The sequence below is a fragment of the Triticum aestivum genome, chromosome 7A, assembly GCF_018294505.1.
Source record: "Triticum aestivum cultivar Chinese Spring chromosome 7A, IWGSC CS RefSeq v2.1, whole genome shotgun sequence".
Taxonomy (NCBI): Eukaryota; Viridiplantae; Streptophyta; class Magnoliopsida; order Poales; family Poaceae; genus Triticum; species Triticum aestivum.
Genome location: NC_057812.1, coordinates 120,395,522 through 120,414,158, shown reverse-complemented (window position 1 = coordinate 120,414,158; position 18,637 = coordinate 120,395,522).

Genomic DNA, 18,637 nt, shown 5'->3' with positions numbered 1-18,637 from the left:
ATACTAGTGACACTCTGTTTGTCTATGTATTCACACATGTATTATGTTTCCGGTTAATACAATCCTAGCATGAATAATAAACTTTTATCATGATATAAGGAAATAAATAATAACTTTATTATTGCCTCTAGGGAATATTTCCTTCAGTCTCCCACTTGCACTAGAGTCAATAATCTAGATTATACTGTAATGATTCTAACACCCATGGAGCCTTGGTGCTGATCATGTTTTGCTCGTGGAAGAGGCTTAGTCAATGGGTCTGCTACATTCAGATCCGTATGTATCTTGCAAATCTCTATGTCTCCCACCTGGACTAGATCCCGGATGGAATTGAAGCGTCTTTTGATGTGCTTGGTTCTTTTGTGAAATCTGAATTCCTTCGCCAAGGCAATTGCACCAGTATTGTCACAAAAGATTTTCATTGGACCCGATGCACTAGGTATGACACATAGATCGGATATGAACTCATTTATCCAGACTCCTTCGTTTGCTGCTTCTGAAGCAGCTATGTACTCCGCTTCACATGTAGATCCCGGCACGACGCTTTGTTTAGAACTGCACCAACTGACAGCTCCACCGTTTAATGTAAACACGTATCCGGTTTGCGATTTAGAATCGTCCGGATCAGTGTCAAAGCTTGCATCAACGTACTCAACTTCACACCTTGTAACACAGGCAAGAGCCCTTTCTTTGCTTGAACTTCTTCAAAACTTTGTCAAAGTATGTGCTTTGTGAAAGTCCAATTAAGCGTTTTGATCTATCTCTATAGATCTTAATGCCTAATATGTAAGCAGCTTCACCGAGGTCTTTCATTTAAAAACTCTTATTCAAGTATCCCTTTATGCTATCCAGAAATTCTATATCATTTTCAATCAGTAATATGTCATCCACATATAATATCAGAAATGCTACAGAGCTCCCACTCACTTTCTTGTAAATACAGGCTTCTCTGAAAGTCTGTATAAAACCAAATGCTTTGATCACACTATCAAAGCATTTATTCCAACTCCGAGAGGCTTGTACCAGTCCAGAAATGGATCGTTGGAGCTTGCACACTTTGTTAGCTCCCTTTGGATCGACAAAACCTTCTGGTTGCATCATATACAACTCTTCTTCCAGAAATCCATTCAGGAATGCAGTTTTGACATCCATCTGCCAAATTTCATAATCATAAAATGCGGCAATTGCTAACATGATTCGGACAGACTTAGGCATCGCTACGGGTGAGAAGGTCTCATCGTAGTCAATCCCTTAAACTTGCCGAAACCCTTTTGCGACAAGTCGAGCTTTGTAGACAGTAATATTACCGTCGGCGTCTGTCTTCTTCTTGAAGATCCATTTATTCTCAATTGCTTGCCGATCATTGGGCAAGTCAACCAAAGTCCACACTTTGTTCTCATACATGGATCCCATCTTAGATTTCATGGCTTCAAGCCATTTTGCAGAATCTGGGCTCACCATCGCTTCTTCATAGTTCGTAGGTTCATCATGATCTAGCAGCATGACTTCCAGAACAGGATTACCGTACCACTCTGGCGCGGATCTCACTCTGGTTGATCTACGAGGTTCAGTAGTATTTTGTCCTGAAGTTTCATGATCATTATCATTAGCTTCCTCACTAATTGGTGTGGGTGTCACAGAAACAGTTTTCTGTGATGCACTACTTTCCAATAAGGGAGCAGGTACAGTTACCTCGTCAAGTTCTACTTTCCTCCCACTCACTTCTTTTGAGAGAAACTCCTTCTCTAGAAAGTTTCCGAACTTAGCAACAAAAGTCTTGCCTTTGGATCTTTGATAGAAGGTGTATCCAATAGTCTCCTTTGGATATCCTATGAAGACACATTTCTCCGATTTGGGTTCGAGCTTATCAGGTTGAAGCTTTTTCACATAAGCATCGCAGCCCCAAACTTTCAGAAACGACAACTTTGGTTTCTTGCCAAACCATAGTTCATAAGGCGTCGTCTCAATGGATTTTGATGGTGCCCTATTTAACATGAATGCGGCCGTCTCCAAAGCATAACCCCAAAATGATAGCGGTAAATCAGTAAGAGACATCATAGATCGCACCATATCTAGTAAAGTATGATTACGACGTTCGGACACACCATTATGTTGTGGTGTTCCGGGTGGCGTGAGTTGTGAAACTATTCCGCATTGTTTCAAATGTACACCAAACTCGTAACTCAAATATTCTCCTCCACGATCAGATCGTAGAAACTTTATTTTCTTGTTACGATGATTTTCAACTTCACTCTGAAATTCTTTGAACTTTTCAAACGTTTCAGACTTATGTTTCATTAAGTAGATATACCCATATCTGCTTAAGTCATCTGTGAATGTGAGAAAATAACGATATCCGACGAGCCTCAATATTCATCGGACCACATACATATGTATGTATGATTTCCAACAAATCTGTTGCTCTCTCCATAGTACTGGAGAACGGCGTTTTAGTCATCTTGCCCATGAGGCACGGTTCGCAAGTACCAAGTGATTCATAATCAAGTGGTTCCAAAAGTCTATCAGTATGGAGTTTCTTCATGCGCTTTACACCGATATGACCTAAACGGCAGTGCCACAAATAAGTTGCACTATCATTATCAACTCTCCATCTTTTGGCTTCAACATTATGAATATGTGTGTTACTACTATCGAGATTCAATAAGAATAGACCACTCTTCAAGGATGCATGACCATAAAAGATATTACTCATATAAATAGAACAACCATTATTCTCTGATTTAAATGAATAACCGTCTCGCATCAAACAAGATCCAGACATAATGTTCATGCTTAACGCTGGCACCAAATAACAATTATTTAGGTCTAATATTAATCCTGAAGGTAGATGTAGAGGTAGCGTGCCGACCGCGATCACATCAACTTTGGAACCGTTTCCCACACGCATCGTCACCTCGTCCTTAGCCAATCGTCGCTTAATCCGTAGTCCCTTTTTCGAGTTGCTAATATTAGCAACAGAACCAGTATCAAATACCTAGGTGCTACTGCGAGCATTAGTAAGGTACACATAAATAACATGTATATCACATATACCTTTGTTCACCTTGCCATCCTTCTTATCCGCCAAATATTTGGGGAAGTTCCGCTTTCAGTGACCAGTCTGCTTGTAGTAGAAGCACTCAGTTTCAGGCTTAGGTCCAGACTTGGGTTTCTTCTCTTGAGCAGCAACTTGCTTGCTGTTCTTCTTGAAGTTCCCCTTCTTTTTTCCTTTGCCCTTTTACTTGAAACTAGTGGTCTTGTTGACCATCAACACTTGATGCTCCTTCTTGATTTCTACCTCCGCAGCTTTCAGCATTGCGAAGAGCTCGGGAATAGTCTTATTCATCCCTTGCATATTATAGTTCATCACGAAGCTCTTGTAGCTTGGTGGAAGTGATTGGAGAATTCTGTCAATGACGCTATCATCCGGAAGATTAACTCCCAGTTGGATCAAGTGATTACAATACCCAGACATCTTGAGTATATGCTCACTGACAGAACTGTTCTCCTCCATCTTGCAGCTATAGAACTTATTGAAGACTTCATATCTCTCAATCCGGGCATTTGCTTGAAATATTAACTTCAACTCCTGGAACATCTCATATGCCCCATGATGTTCAAAACGTCGTTGAAGTCCCGGTTCTAAGCCGTAAAGCATGGCACATTAAACTATCGAGTAGTCATTAGCTTTGCTCTGCCAGATGTTCATAACATCTGGATTTGCTCCAGCAGCAGGCCTGGCACCCAGCGGTGCTTCTAGGACGTAATTCTTCTGTGCAGCAATGAGGATAATCCTCAAGTTACGGACCCAGTCCGTGTAATTGCTACCATCATCTTTCAACTTTGCTTTCTCAAGGAACGCATTAAAATTCAACGGAACAACAGCGCGGGCCATCTATCTACAATCAAACATACATAAGCAAGATACTATCAGGTACTAAGTTCATGATAAATTTAGGTTCAATTAATCATATTACTTAAAGAACTCCCACTTAGATAGATATCCCTCTAATCCTCTAAGTGATTACGTGATCCAAATCAACTAAACCATGTCCGATCATCACATGAGATGGAGTAGTTTTATTGGTGAACATCACTATGTTGATCATATCTACTATATGATTCACGCTCGACCTTTCGATCTCCGTGTTCCGAGGCCATATCTGTATATGCTTGGCTCGTCAAGTATAACCTGAGTATTCTGCGTGTGCAACTGTTTTGCACCCGTTGTATTTGAACGTAGAGCCTATCACACCCAATCATCACGTGGTGTCTCAGCACGAAGAACTTTCGCAACGGTGCATACTCAGGGAGAACACTTCTTCATAATTAGTGAGAGACCATCTTATAATGCTACCGTCAATCAAAGCAAGATAAGATGCATAAAAGATAAACATCACATGCAATCAATATAAGTGATATGATATGGCCATCATCATCTTGTGCTTGTGATCTCCATCCTCGAAGCACCGTCGTGATCACCATCGTCACCGGCGCGACACCTTGATCTCCATCGTAGCATCGTTGTCGTCTCGCCAATCTCATGCTTCCACGACTATCGCTACCGCTTAGTGATAAAGTAAAGCATTACAGCGCGATTGCATTGCATACAATAAAGCGACAGCCATATGGCTCCTGCCAGTTGCCGATAACTCGGTTACAAAACATGATCATCTCATACAATAAAATTTAGCATCATGTCTTGACCATATCACATCACAACATGCCCTGCAAAAACAAGTTAGACGTCCTCTACTTTGTTGTTGCAAGTTTTACGTGGCTGCTACGGACTTAAGCAAGAACCAATCTTACCTACGCATCAAAACCACAACGATAGTTTGTCAAGTTGGTGTTGTTTTAACCTTCGCAAGGACCGGGCGTAGCCACAGTCGGTTCAACTAAAGTTGGAGAAACTGTCACCCGCTAGCCACCTTTGTGCAAAACACGTCGGGAGAACCAGTCTCGCGTAAGCGTACGCGTAATGTCGGTCCGGGCTGCTTCGTCCAACAATACCGCCGAACCAAAGTATGACATGCTGGTAAGCAGTATGACTTATATCGCTCACAACTCACTTGTGTTCTACTCGTGCATATAACATCAACACATAAAACCTAGGCTCGGATGCCACTGTTGGGTTTCGTAGTAATTTCAAAAAATTCCTACGCACACGCAAGATCATGGTGATGCATAGCAATGAGAGGGGGAGAGTGTGATCTACGTACCCTTGTCGATCGACAACGGAATCGTTAACTTGGTTGATGTAGTCATACGTCTCCACGGCCCGACCGATCAAGCACCGAAACTACGGCACCTCCGAGTTCTAGCACACGTTCAGCTCGATGACGATCCCCGGACTCCGATCCAGCAAAGTGTCGGGGAAGAGTTCCGTCAACACGACGGCGTGGTGACGATCTTGATGTTCTACCGTCGCAGGGCTTCGCCTAAGCACCGCTACAATATTATCAAGGACTATGGTGGAAGGGGGCACCGCACACGGCTAAGAATATGATCACGTGGATCAACTTGTGTCTATAGGGGTGCCCCTTGCCTCCGTATATAAAGGCTCAAGGGGGGGGGGGCTGGCCGGCCAAGAGGAGGCGCGCCAGGAGGAGTCCTACTCCCTCCGGGAGTAGGACTCCCCCCTTTCCTAGTTGGAATAGGATTCACGGAGGGGGGAAAAGAGGAGAGAGAGGAGGAAGGGGGGCCGACCCCCTCTCCTTGTCCTATTCGGACCAAGGGGGGGAGGGGCGCACGGCCCATCTATGGCCACCTCTCCTCTCTTCCACTAAGGCCCACTAAGGCCCATATACCTCCTGGGGGGGTTCCGGTAACCTCCCGGTACTCTGGTAAAATCCCGATTTCACCCGGAACACTTCCGATATCTAAACATAGGCTTCCAATATATCAATCTTTATGTCTCGGCCATTTCGAGACTCCTCGTAATGTCCGTGATCACATCCGGGACTCCGAATAGGCCGGAGCTGTGGAGGGGGCGTTGGGCTTACCAGCTGCCGGCGACGCGTGGAGCGGGAGTTCTTGCATCAGGCGAAGGCGAGGATGAGCACGACGCCCACGTTGATCCCCACCGCCAGTCCTATTCAGAACCCCATTCCTTCTCCTCTCTCTACTCCCCTACATTGGAGGGAGTAGGCCTGTCTGGGATTCTGCTCCACCACTCAAAAACTTCACATTCCTCGGGGAACAAACTGCAAGATGGCACATCTTCATCTCGTGGGAGACAGGGAGTGCTCCTGAGGGATAGTTTCATGCCCATCTTGATTCTGCTCATTGGGAGCACCTTGCCCTTTCGCATTCTCGAAGAAAATCGCTCGCTTCACTCTGCGAGATGACTCATCGACCTTGCTTTCAGATTGCAAGTCAGACAATAGCGACATTTGCCTCATTGCTTCAAGCTCCTTCCACTGGCTCGTCCACCTTATCAACTGATGGCTTCTCTGCATCCTTGCTGATTGGACCTACCCCATCCTTACTACAACCTCGTTCCCCAACCTTACCTACCCATCCTTACTACAACCTCGTTCCCCAACCTTACCTACCCCATCGCCGCGAGCTATTGGAATATCAAAAATGACATCGTTCTGTTCATCTGATTCTGGTGGAGAACTTCTAGAAGCAGCATGAACATCTAACAAGAGTTGCTCTGTTCGCTTGCAATGGATTGTTTGCAGCACCTTCCCAAAAGAATTTAGGGCGCCTTTGAGCTCTACAACATATGTTTTGGTGTGCTTGTCATAGATTGCAGCCAAATGTGGTGGGAACTGCATCAACAAAAAGAAAAAAAGAAAAAGCTAGTGTTAGAAGAGCTTGAAAGAAAGGTAAAAAAATGTTTGATGTTTGCATACTGGAACATGATAAGAAAGAAATATGCGAAATCTTTAAAAAAATATACTACTGATAAGGATGAAATAAGAATGTTAAAAAGAAGCACTGAAACAAGGATGGGAGGAAATCACCTCCAACTCTACACCAAATGGTGCTAGGTTGTTCAGCCACTGGTCTAGTGAACCGCACAACTCTTTATTAACACTCTTGACATTTTCCTTTGGAATGCTATCTCCCACAGGATCATTTGTAGTCCCATCGTCTCGAGTACCAGAGATGTCCAAGCCATTGGCAGTAGCATGGTCTTGAGCAACAACCACCTCCAGGCCATTGGCGGACCCTCCCATTTCTGCATCAGCCCTCGCTGTATCTTCGACAGCTGTTTCCAGCAGCACCACCACCTTGGGAATTCAATGTTGCGTATGGTGTGTCTGACAAAAGGAGGAGCTGTAAAAACAGGGGAAAACCCACATAAGAACCACATGAAAAAGACAAAAAGAAAATGGAAGCAAACAAAAAAATGCTTCAAAAAGGGAAGAGGAAAATGATCATGGAACTTACAGACCGCATCCCGAATGAGGCTTTGCCCAAGCAAAGCTTGTTCTTGTTGTATTCCAACACAAGAGCAAAATCCTTATCGCACACAAAGCAAGCTCTCGGCAGAGAGAGGTTCAATTTATGCTCATCTATGCCAGGGGGAGGGAAAACCAGATCCACATATACAACCTGTTTTTTTTGCCACAAGAATCTTTTTTTAATTATTCTTGGGTTGTAAGCACAAAAAAATAATGACATACATAAGAACACTCAAATAAGGTGTTGTGATTACCGCTCGCATAGGGAAGCATCCGCCAACCAAGAATGGAGAGGAAGGCTGCAGCTCTGCCTTGTCCTTGCAATTCTTTACTTCTTTCATCGCAAAGTTTAGAATGTGCTCATCCCAGGCAAACTCAGCAACCTTGTCCATCTCTATCAGGCTTTTTAGGCACTCCAGGGGGACCATATTGCCGGTGCCCGGACATAAAGCTGTTGCAAGTGATAACAGCACCCAAGACCTTCGGATGGTGAGAGCATCACCATTAGCCGCTCTATGCAGTACTTTGTGAGCAATGGGATCCCTCCCTCCCATTCTTGTGGTAAATGTTGAGGAGATCACATTGCTCATGTCTCTTCAAGAGCTCCATCAGTCTGTTGCCTGAGGGGAGATTAAACTTCTTCACCATGTCTCTTGTGAATACAATTGGCTTCTTCCGATCAATCCTAACAAAACAAAAAACATTTGTTGTATAGTATGTGAGAGACCACATGGTTCAGATGAAGGCAAACTTGCAGGTTACGAGTAAAGTATAAAAAAGAGACCTGGGTTTTTAGAAGGAAGGTGTGATGTATCCAAGGTTTTTGAGGTCGATGAGTCATTCTGGAGTAGCGACTCTTGACGAGTTGTGCCCTGTCGATCGACTAGTCAAAGTGTATGAGTCGACTTCCAGTTACGACTCATTGACTAGTGTTCGACTCGAAAACAGTGCATGTATCAGGGTCAATGTTCATCACAATCCACTCGATCAGCTGATATGGACAGTGAATGGTGCAATCCTGATGAGATCACCAAAGCCGATGCCATCTATGATGCGCCTCTTTGGTGGATTGAGCTTGGTTTTTGCAACAACACACAAACGTTAGACTCTGACTCCATTTCTTCTTCTTCCTCTGAAATGCTGTGTAAAGAACAAAAAGAAACATGAAACAGCATTAAAACACAGATAAAAACAACCCACATTCGAGACACAAAAAATGGAAATTTTATCTTGTGTGCGTGCATAAATCAAAGCAACAATTGCACATGCCAACAAGGAAAAAATAGCATGTGCATAAAAATGGATATCCCCATTAGCTAAACACATATGGAAGCATAGCAAGCATGATGTTGCAACAAAAAAAGCAGGGGGTCAGCTGTTTCTACACCGCAATCGTCTCCGTAAAAAACAGGGGGCCAACAGGTATACAACACGACACTCCGATTACTACACATGCTATCGCAACAAAAAAGGTACATCATCTGGGGATGCGAGTGAGAAAACACTCTCACTGTCTACAAAATCCATCTCAGTACCTCCAAAGCAACAAAAATCATGAACATTCTCCAAGCAACAACAACAACCAATTCAAAATGGGGGGAGGATAGAGAACAATCCCACTGATCACATGCAGAGCCCTCTCTGCTTAGTGCTACTACAATCAGTCACCAATAAAACCCCAAAAACATCCATGCTACTCGGAAATCAACATAATCACAAAATAAATGACCTATGAACACTAAGGGACGAAATTGGTCAAATCGACCATAAGACCCTAGGGTTTTGCCTGGAACCTACTCAAACTAGACCATCCCCTGTCTCTAATCTACAATAGCGACACGGAGTCCCTCAACTACACCCTCCGGTCTCTAATCCGCCGAAAAACAACGCAAAATGGGGATCCTAGGGTTCGCCGGCGACGAGTGGATGCGAGGATAAGGGAGCTTACCTGACGTCGGCCGCCGCTACAGGGGGCCGCGCTGATCCAGCGCGTCGCCGACGCCCCTCCCGCCGTCCCTCCAGTCGCTGAATCCGTCGTCGCCGCCATGGCCTTCTCTCATAATCGCACCCAAATGCTCCCTGCGTGCTCTACTGCGGTCCGCTGCGTGATCTGGCTGGACGCAGAACGAGCATGCAGCAAACGAGACATGGGACCCACTTGCAGCAGCTGTGTAATGTAATTACAAAGCAGATCGTTCCTCTGTCCACCGTGCGATCATCAGGCAATCGGACGGTTGCCGACGCGGTCGCTCGCGCGAGTGTGAACAGCCGGCTAAATCACAGTTCTCCTGCGCTTCTTCGAAAAAATAGATAAAAGCATTTTCGATTTTGTTACTTGGTGGACCGGACCCAAAGCTCTCTATAGCATCATCGGAATTCAGAAGGGACGATCCTCAAAAAAAAAAGCGATGCAAAATCTGGGTGAGCTTTTTTTAGAACAGAGATGCTAAAAATCAATCGGCTGAGACTCCGTGAAGTCTCAGTCGACAGTCTGGCCGTTCGATGTTTGCCGCTTCAAGATTCACGTAATATAGTATCCTGTATCAACTCGGCCTGTTAATATGCGACCAGCCCACTTCCTTTTTGTTTTTGTTTTTTTGCCGCGGCTGGCCAGCGGCTGGATGGCCTTTTCCGTTGTTTTGCTTTTGTCTACAACAAGCAGGAAACTTGCTGGCGCAGCCCACTCTCGTATATGCATGTACTTTTTTTTTATTTTTTTTCCTTTTTCTATTTAGTGTATATAATCATCAATTTATTTTTATTAAAATGGTTTACTTATAATCTCTTTTTATCTTTTGACAATATGGAACATCTTAATTTTGTAGAACAAACTTTGTTTTACATGCATGAAGGATTTTACGCTCGCTTGTTGATGTCTTGTGTACATGGATTTTTTGTTTATTTGTATGTTGCATGTTCTTTTTTGTACATGGATTTTTTGTTTATTTGTATGTTGCCTGTTCTTTTTTCTAAAAAAAATTGTTTCATTCATGTATTACCCAGGAATATATTTTCGTAATGTTGATATGCCCTATGTTTCCTACATCAGGTTGACAGAAAAATTGTTGACTTTTCTTTTTATTTGTCACAAAAACTCTTGTTCCCCTTACGTACAACTAGAACTATCGGAATTCATGCAACTACGAGGGTGCAACACGTATGCAATTGCGTGCATCTCAAACTACGTGCGACTCAAGGGGTAAAACACGTCTGCAATTGTGATGAGACTTGTGCGGCGATGAGATCGAAACACGCATAATATGGGGAATTTTATTATTTAACTTTATTTTATTTTATAGTTTTTGTACTTTCTTTTTCCCATCCACATGGAAGTCGACATCCAGTGAGATATTCAATTTTCTTTTGTTTTTCATGCAATTTGCCCCGTCGATGATGTGTTTCTTTCTTTCTTTTTATTGCTCTTCTCAAGCCTTTTTCTTGCTACTTTTTGTTTTTGATTTTTACTAAATAATCATTTCACTTTTGAAAATTGCAAATGTTGCCATCTGGTGCACAATCAGCCCCGACTACAGCTACATGTCTTCAACATGATCGTAACTCAGTGGTGTTTTTTGTTGGGGAGGGAGTAGCTAGCAAGGGTCACCCCTAAGTACAGCTGCACATCTTCAACGCGATTGTAACTCTTTGGTGTTTTATCGGAAGATGTGGTAGTTGAATGTCTATCACTAGGCACACAACTCCAAGTGTCCGCCAACTACAACTCTATGATGTTCCATCGGGAGGACAGTTGCATGCTTGGAACTAGCATGCAATTGCAAGTGTCTTGTCCTGGCTGCAACTACAAGTCTTCAACGCAATTACAACTCTGCATTGTTTTGTCGGGGAGAGACAATTGCATGTCTGATACTAGCCATGCAACTGCAAGTATCGCCCCATAATGCAACTATGTGTTGTTTTGTTGGGGGGGGGGGGTGGAGTTGCATGTCTGCAACCGGGCACGCAACTCTGATTGTCGTGCCTCGGCTGCAGCTACATGTATTCAAACACGACTGCAACTCTATGGTGTTTTGTCGAGAGGACAATTGCATGTGTACCACTAGGCATGCAATTGTAAGTGTCTCGTCCCGACTGCAACTTCAAGTCTTCAACGCAATTGCAACTCTGTATTGTTTTGTCGGGGAGGGACAATTGCATGTTTGATACTAGCCATGCAACTGCAAGTATCACGTAATGCAACTATGTGTTGTTTTGTGGGGGGGGGGTGAGTGTGGAGTTGTATGTATGCAACCAGGCACGCAACTCTGATTGTCGTGCCCCATCTGCAACTGCATGTTTTGTAACCCGACCGCAAGTGGACTTTTTTGTTCTATCTGAGGGGGCGGGCCAGTTGCAAGCCCGACAATAGCCCTGCAACTGCAAGCGCTGCACCCGACCGCAACTGTATGTACCTCAACATGGTTGCAACTGGACCTTTGTTTTGACGGAGGGGGTGGCCAGTTGCATGTCCGACACTAGGCATGCACCTGCAAGTGTCACACCCGACCGCAACTGCATGTCTTCTAGTTGTGACGCCCCCGATTCAATCGTACACTAATCATACACGCAAACATGTACGATCAAGATCAGGGACTCACGGGAAGATATCACAACACAACTCTACAAATAAAATAAGTCATACAAGCATCATATTACAAGCCAGGGGCCTCGAAGGCTCGAATACAAGAGCTCGATCATAGACGAGTCAGCGGAAGCAACAATATCTGAGTACAGACATAATTTAAACAAGTTTGCCTTAAGAAGGCTAGCACAAACTGGGATACAGATCGAAAGAGGCGCGGGCCTCCTGCCTGGGATCCTCCTAAACTACTCCTGGTCGTCGTCAGCAGGCTGCACGTAGTAGTAGGCACCTCCCGAGTAGTAGTAGTCGTCGTCGACGGTGGCGTCTGGCTCCTGGGCTCCAACGTCTGGTCACAGCAGTCGGGTATAGAAAGGGGGAAAAGAGGGAGCAAAGCAACCGTGAGTACTCATCCAAAGTACTCGCAAGCAAGGAGCTACACTACATATGTATGCATTGGTATCAAATGGAATAAGGGTATCATATGTGGAATGAACTGCAGAATGCCGGAATAAGAGGGGGATATATATAGCTAGTCCTATCGAAGACTACGCTTTTGGTAACCTCCATCTTGCAGCAGGAGAAAAGAGTAGATGGTAAGTTCACCAAGTATCATCGCATAGCATAATCCTAACCAATGATCCTCCCCTCGTTGCCCTGTGAGAGAGCGATCACCGGTTGTATCTGGCACTTGGAAGGGTGTGTTTTATTAAGTATCCGGTTCTAGTTGTCATAAGGTCATGGTACAACTCTGGGTCATCCTTTTACCGAGGGACACGACTATTCGAATAGATCAACTTCCCTGCAGGGGTACACCACATTTCCCAACACGCTCGATCCCATTTGGCCGGACACACTTTCCTGGGTCATGCCCGGCCTCGAAAGATCAACACGTCGCAGCCCTACCTAGGCACAACAGAGAGGTCAGCACACCGGTCTAAATCCTATGGCGCAGGGGTTTGGGCCCATCGCCCATTGCACACCTGCATGTTGCATGGGCAGCCGGAGAGCAGACCTAGCAACCTCCATTACAAAGGGAGTTGCGTTACACGGTCCAACCCGGCGCGTGCCGCTCAATCGCTGACGTCACGAAGGCTTCGGCTGATACCACGACGTCGAGTGCCCATAACTGTCCCCTCGTGGATGGTTAGTGCGTATAGGCTAGTGGCCGGACTCAGATCAAATACCAAGATCTCGTTAAACGTGTTATCTTGAAATAACCGCGAACGCCGACCAGGGCCAGGCCCACCTCTCTCCTAGGTGGTCTCAACCTGCCATGTCGCTTCGCCATAAAGATCCACACAGAGGGCCGTTGGGACAAAGGTCCTTTCAGCCCCCAATCCGCGAATCACTCGTGGGTGCTCCACGAGCCGACCCGACTTTAATCACCACATGTATCATGTATAAAGTATATAGCATATACTCGTGATCACCTCCCGAGTGATCACGACCCGATAGTATAGCATGGCAGACGGACAAGAATGTAGGGCCACTGATGATAAACTAGCATGTAACGCCCCGAGACCGTTGTGCCAGGTGTCTTCCGGTGTTTCGTTGTTGTTGCCTTGTCATTTGCTTGCGTGTCACATCTTGTCATGTCATCATATGCATTTCATCATCATGTTTTCAAAACTTGCATCCATCCGGGTTCCCCCAGTTCTTTCCGTTGTCCGTTCTGAGCCCAGACACACTTGCACGCGCCTGCGGCATGTCCGAGATATTATTTCATAAGTGGCCGGAAAATGTTCTCGGAATGGGTTGAAAGTTGGCATGCGGTCTTATTATAGTGTAGATAGACCGCCTGTTAAGTTTCATCGCATTCGGAGTTCGTTTGATAGCCCAGCCGTTAAACTATAGTGACAATATAGTCGGTCTAACGTCGGACGTTTTCGGTCTCCGGAAACAGTCGCCGGGGCTCTCTCTCTTCTCTTCTCTCAGCTCGAGACCGTCTATATAGTCTACCTCTCACCGCCAGGCCCTACCTAACCTCTCTCGGCAGTCCGTGGACCTCCTCCCGCGCGCGTTCGAAATCTGTCCCGGACCCGACCCAGACAGTCGTTACCGCTGTGTCCGGATCATCCCCTAACATCTACAAAACGTCTCCGTTTCTTTATTTGGACTCCCCAACCTTTTTATCTCGACCGTCCGATCTAAATCGGAGGGTCCAAATAGCCCTTTATCTCATTGCTATATATATTTAGGCCAACCCTAACATCTAGGGAGTCTGTCCCATCATTCCTCCTCGCCGCCGCCACTCCACAAAATCCCTCTCGGGATCCATCCCCTCCTCGATTTCACACACCAGCTCCTCCCGATCCATCGAGCGCCTCCTCCTCCCTGTTCAATCCAGAGGAGTGGAGCTCCTCCGCGCCCACGCCTCCTCGCAGACTTCTTCCTCCTAGGTCGCCCTTCCTCGCATCGATCTGGAGCCCGATGCCCTCTGCGCCTCTATCCATCCTCACCTGCAAGATCAGCTCCGTCCTCTTCATTCCCACCACAGATGAGCATCACGCAGCCCATTTTCCTTCTCTTGTCGTCCTCGTCTCTCAACTCTCTCTCTTATCTTCACCAGGAGATCGCCACCAATCGAAGATGCAGCACCGTCCCCGAGCTCCATCCGTGCCGCTGGGTCCCCTGCCTGGCCCGCTCATCCTCTGCACGAAGGAGGCGCAACGCCAGCGCCTCATCTGCCTCCCCTGCTCTTCCCTCTCCTCTTTTGAACAAGGAGCAGAACCACTTCTTCCATGGGATTCGAACGCCAAGTCCCTGCCGCCCAGGACCTCCTCCTCGCCGCCCGTCATCTTCGTTCAATCCCGCCGCCGGCCGCCCGCGACCGCCTCCTCCGCATCTGCATCGCCTCGCCGGAGCTCCGTACGCGTCGCTACCGTCGTCTCCGCACCTCCGGCGGCCGCAAGCCACCAGTGCACCAGGACCCATCACGCGCCTCCTCTGCATCGAACGGGGAAGACGAGATGCTCGTTTCCCTCGCCATCGCTGCGCCCGCGCACCAAGTCCCTCGCGGTCACCCGCAGGGACTGATCCTCGCCGGCCTTCCCTGCATGCCCGCTGTCACCGTCCTGTTTCTTCCCGGCGAGAGCCTCGCCTCTACTCCGCCCGGTTTGAGAGAGCGCTGCCTTTTTCCCCTTCGTTGACCGCAACCCGCTCCAAGTCCCGTGCCTCGCAAGCTCCTGTGGCCGCTGCCTCTGTTTGATCCGGAGGATCCCCTTGCCCGCTTCGTCACGCGTGGTTGCGTTGACTACGCGTGGATTCAGCCCGTGCTAGGCCCAGCTGCTCCCCTGCCAGTCCGAGCCACCCCCGATCGGGCCACGGCCCGCTAGGTGAGCTCCTTCCCCAGCCCTCTGTGCTCTAATTCGGCCCGTGTAATGTTTTCTCCTGTCTGGACGATTTTGCCTATTATCCAGATGTTGTAGTTTTTACAGATTAGCCCCTCATGTTCATACATTTAATAACTCACAAACTATGCATCACATGGAAAAACTTTATATATGAAACTTGCTTAGAATTTCATCTAGTTTAATAATATCCAACTTTCATCTATGTTTAAAATGCTTAAGATGTTGTTTGTTTAAACTTGCTTAATTAACTTGCTAAAATGGTTTATTTCATAACTAAATAACCGTAACTCAGATTTTAATAAACTTTATATGTAAATGGGGTGGGAAAATGCCTAGTTTAACATGGTGTACTTGTTTTGCATGTTTAATAAATCTAAAATTGTGTTTAGGGTAGAAGAGTACCAAACCTAATATATGCATATGAGGTTTTTCCGGACTTGTTGTTTGTTGTTCCGGCCTCATTTAAACTTGCCTAGATAAGTAGTTTTCATTTGCTTCACCCCTTGCCATGTTAATCAACATTTAATATTGTTGGGTACATAAATGAGATCGAACTAAATAACTTGTCGTGGTGTTTCGTCAATATGCAACGGAGTTGCATATTGAGCTCCCCTTAATTTGTAGGATTGCTTGTGCACTTTGCCATGCCATGCTTCATTAAACCGGACATGCATCATACTTGATTGTGCATCATGCCATGATTATGTGATGGTTGCTTACTTTGTTGTTTGCTTCTTTCCGGGTTACTTCTCGCGTTAGCTTCGGTTTCGTTCCGGAGTTGTGAGGATCCGTTCATCTACGTCCGTTTGTCTTCTTCATGGACTCGTTCTTCTTCCTTGCGGGATCTCAGGCAAGATGACCATACCCTCGAAATCACTTCTATCTTTGCTTGCTAGATGCTCGCTCTTTTGCTATGCCTATGATGCGATACCTACCACTTGCTATATCATGCCTCCCATGTTGTTAAGCCAAGCCTCTAACCCACCTTGTCCTAGCAAACCGTTGTTTGGCTATGTTACCGCCTTGCTCAGCCCCTCTTATAGCGTTGTTAGTTGCAGGTCACGATTGGAGTTTGTTCCTTGTTGGAACATGGATATTTTTGTTGGGATATCACAATATCTCTTATTTAATTAATGCATCTATATACTTGGTAAAGGGTGGAACGCTCGACCTTATGCCTGGTGTTTTGTTGCACTCTTGCCGCCCTAGTTTCCGTCATATCAGTGTTATGTTCCCGGATTTTGCGTTCCTTACATGGTTGGGTTATAATGGGAACCCCTTGACAGTTCGCTTTGAATAAAACTCCTCCAGCAAGGCCCAACCTTGGTTTTACCATTTGCCACCTGGCCTTTTTCCCTTGGGAGTCGCGCATCCTGAAGGTCATCTTTATTTTAGCCCCCCGGGCCAATGCTTGTCTAAGTGTTGGTCCAAACTAGAGCCCCTTGCAGCGCCACCTCGGGGAAACTCGAGGGCTAGTTTTAGTTGTACGGATTGCTTATCTGGTGTGCCCTGAGAATGAGATATGTGCAGCTCCTATCAGGATGCCGGCGCATCAGGCGGTCTTGCTGGACTTGTTTTACCATTGTCGAGGATGTCTTGTAACCGGGATGCCGAGTCTGATCGGATTGTCTTGGGAGAAGAAATATCCTTCGTTGACCGTGAGAGCTTGTGATGGGCTAAGTTGGGACACCCCTGCAGGGATTTGAACTTTCGAAAGCCGTGCCCGCGGTTATGGGCAGATGGGAATTTGTTAATGTCCGGTTGTAGAAAACCTGAAGTTTATCTTAATTAAAATACATCAACCGCGTGTGTAGCCGTGATGGTCTCTTCTCGGCGGGGTCCGGGAGGAGTAATGTTTGACGTAGGTTGTTCTAGGATCACTTATTGATCATAGTTCATCGATCGTGCTTTGCCTTCTCTTCTCGCTCTCATTTGCGTATGTTAGCCACCATATATGCTAGTCGCTTGCTGCAGCTCCACCTCATACCTGTTACCCTTCCTATAAGCTTAAATAGTCTTGATCGCGAGGGTGTGAGATTGCTGAGTCCCCGTGACTCACAGATACTTCCAAAACTAGTTTGCAGGTGCCGATGATACCATGCAGGTGACGCAACCGAGCTCAAGGAGGAGCTCGATGAAGATCGTGTTCGTTATGTTGTGCCGTTTTTCAGTTGATCAGTAGTGGAGCCCAGTTGGGATGATCGGGGATCTGTGTAGCATTTGGGGTAGTCTTCTTTTATTTTGGGTTCCGTAGTCGGACCTTGTGTGTATCCGGATGATGTAATGTTTTATTCATGTAATTGTGTGAAGTGGCGATTGTAAGCCAGCTATGTATCTCTTTCCCTTATTTATTACATGGGTTGTTGTGAAGATTACCTCACTTGTGACATTGCTTTCAATGCGGTTATGCCTCTAAGTCATGCTTCGACACGTGGGAGATATAGCCGCATCGAGGGCGTTACAAGTTGGTAATCAAAGCCTTCCCCGACCTTAGGAGCCCCCTGCTTGATCGAATTGCTGGCGTTGTTGAGTCTAGAAAAATGTTTTGAGTCATTTAGGATTATATATATCGGAGAGTTAGGAATTCTTTTTACTCCTCAGTCCCTTCGTCGCTCTGGTGAGGCATCCTGACGTAGAGTTTTGACTCTTCTCTTCTCAAATTTCACTAAAAAAAATTTAGGATCACGCAGGTATCTTGGAATCGTTCCGATGGTTTTGTGACGAGAACATTGTTCTTGGTTCCTCCTGACATTTAGGGGTTGTGGCAGTGTCCCAGGGAGTTGAGCTCCGAGGTGTTGTCGTCACAATTTTATCGTTGCAGTTCTGGAATACCTGAGTTTCGCCGACATCGAAAATCTCTTTTATGCAGTTGTTGGTGAGATAACCTCGACGCCACCCAGTACTGGGGCGGGAGTTCGGGAGTATTGCCATAACTAGTATAACGGATGCTTTTCTAAGGTTGAGGTAAATGATTTCCGAAGGTTTCTTGGTTATATGTTGAAGGATGGATACAGCTGGATGTAGGATTTGCTAGATTTGGGTGAGATATTATGCTTCCCCTGTATCCCCAACACCTGATTGCATAACCGGAAGTTTCGGGAGTTTATAAGTGGGAATTCAAGTAGCTCTTAGGATATCTTTCCGACAGATGTATGATATGAAAGTGGGGTTCGACGTCTAGTGGTCCGCCTATTCACGGTTGGTTTTACAGTGGTCTCGCTGTGTCTTAAAGAGTCCTTGGCTATGCTGACTCGGGGACGCTTCGTATGTCATGTGCACTGCCTTGT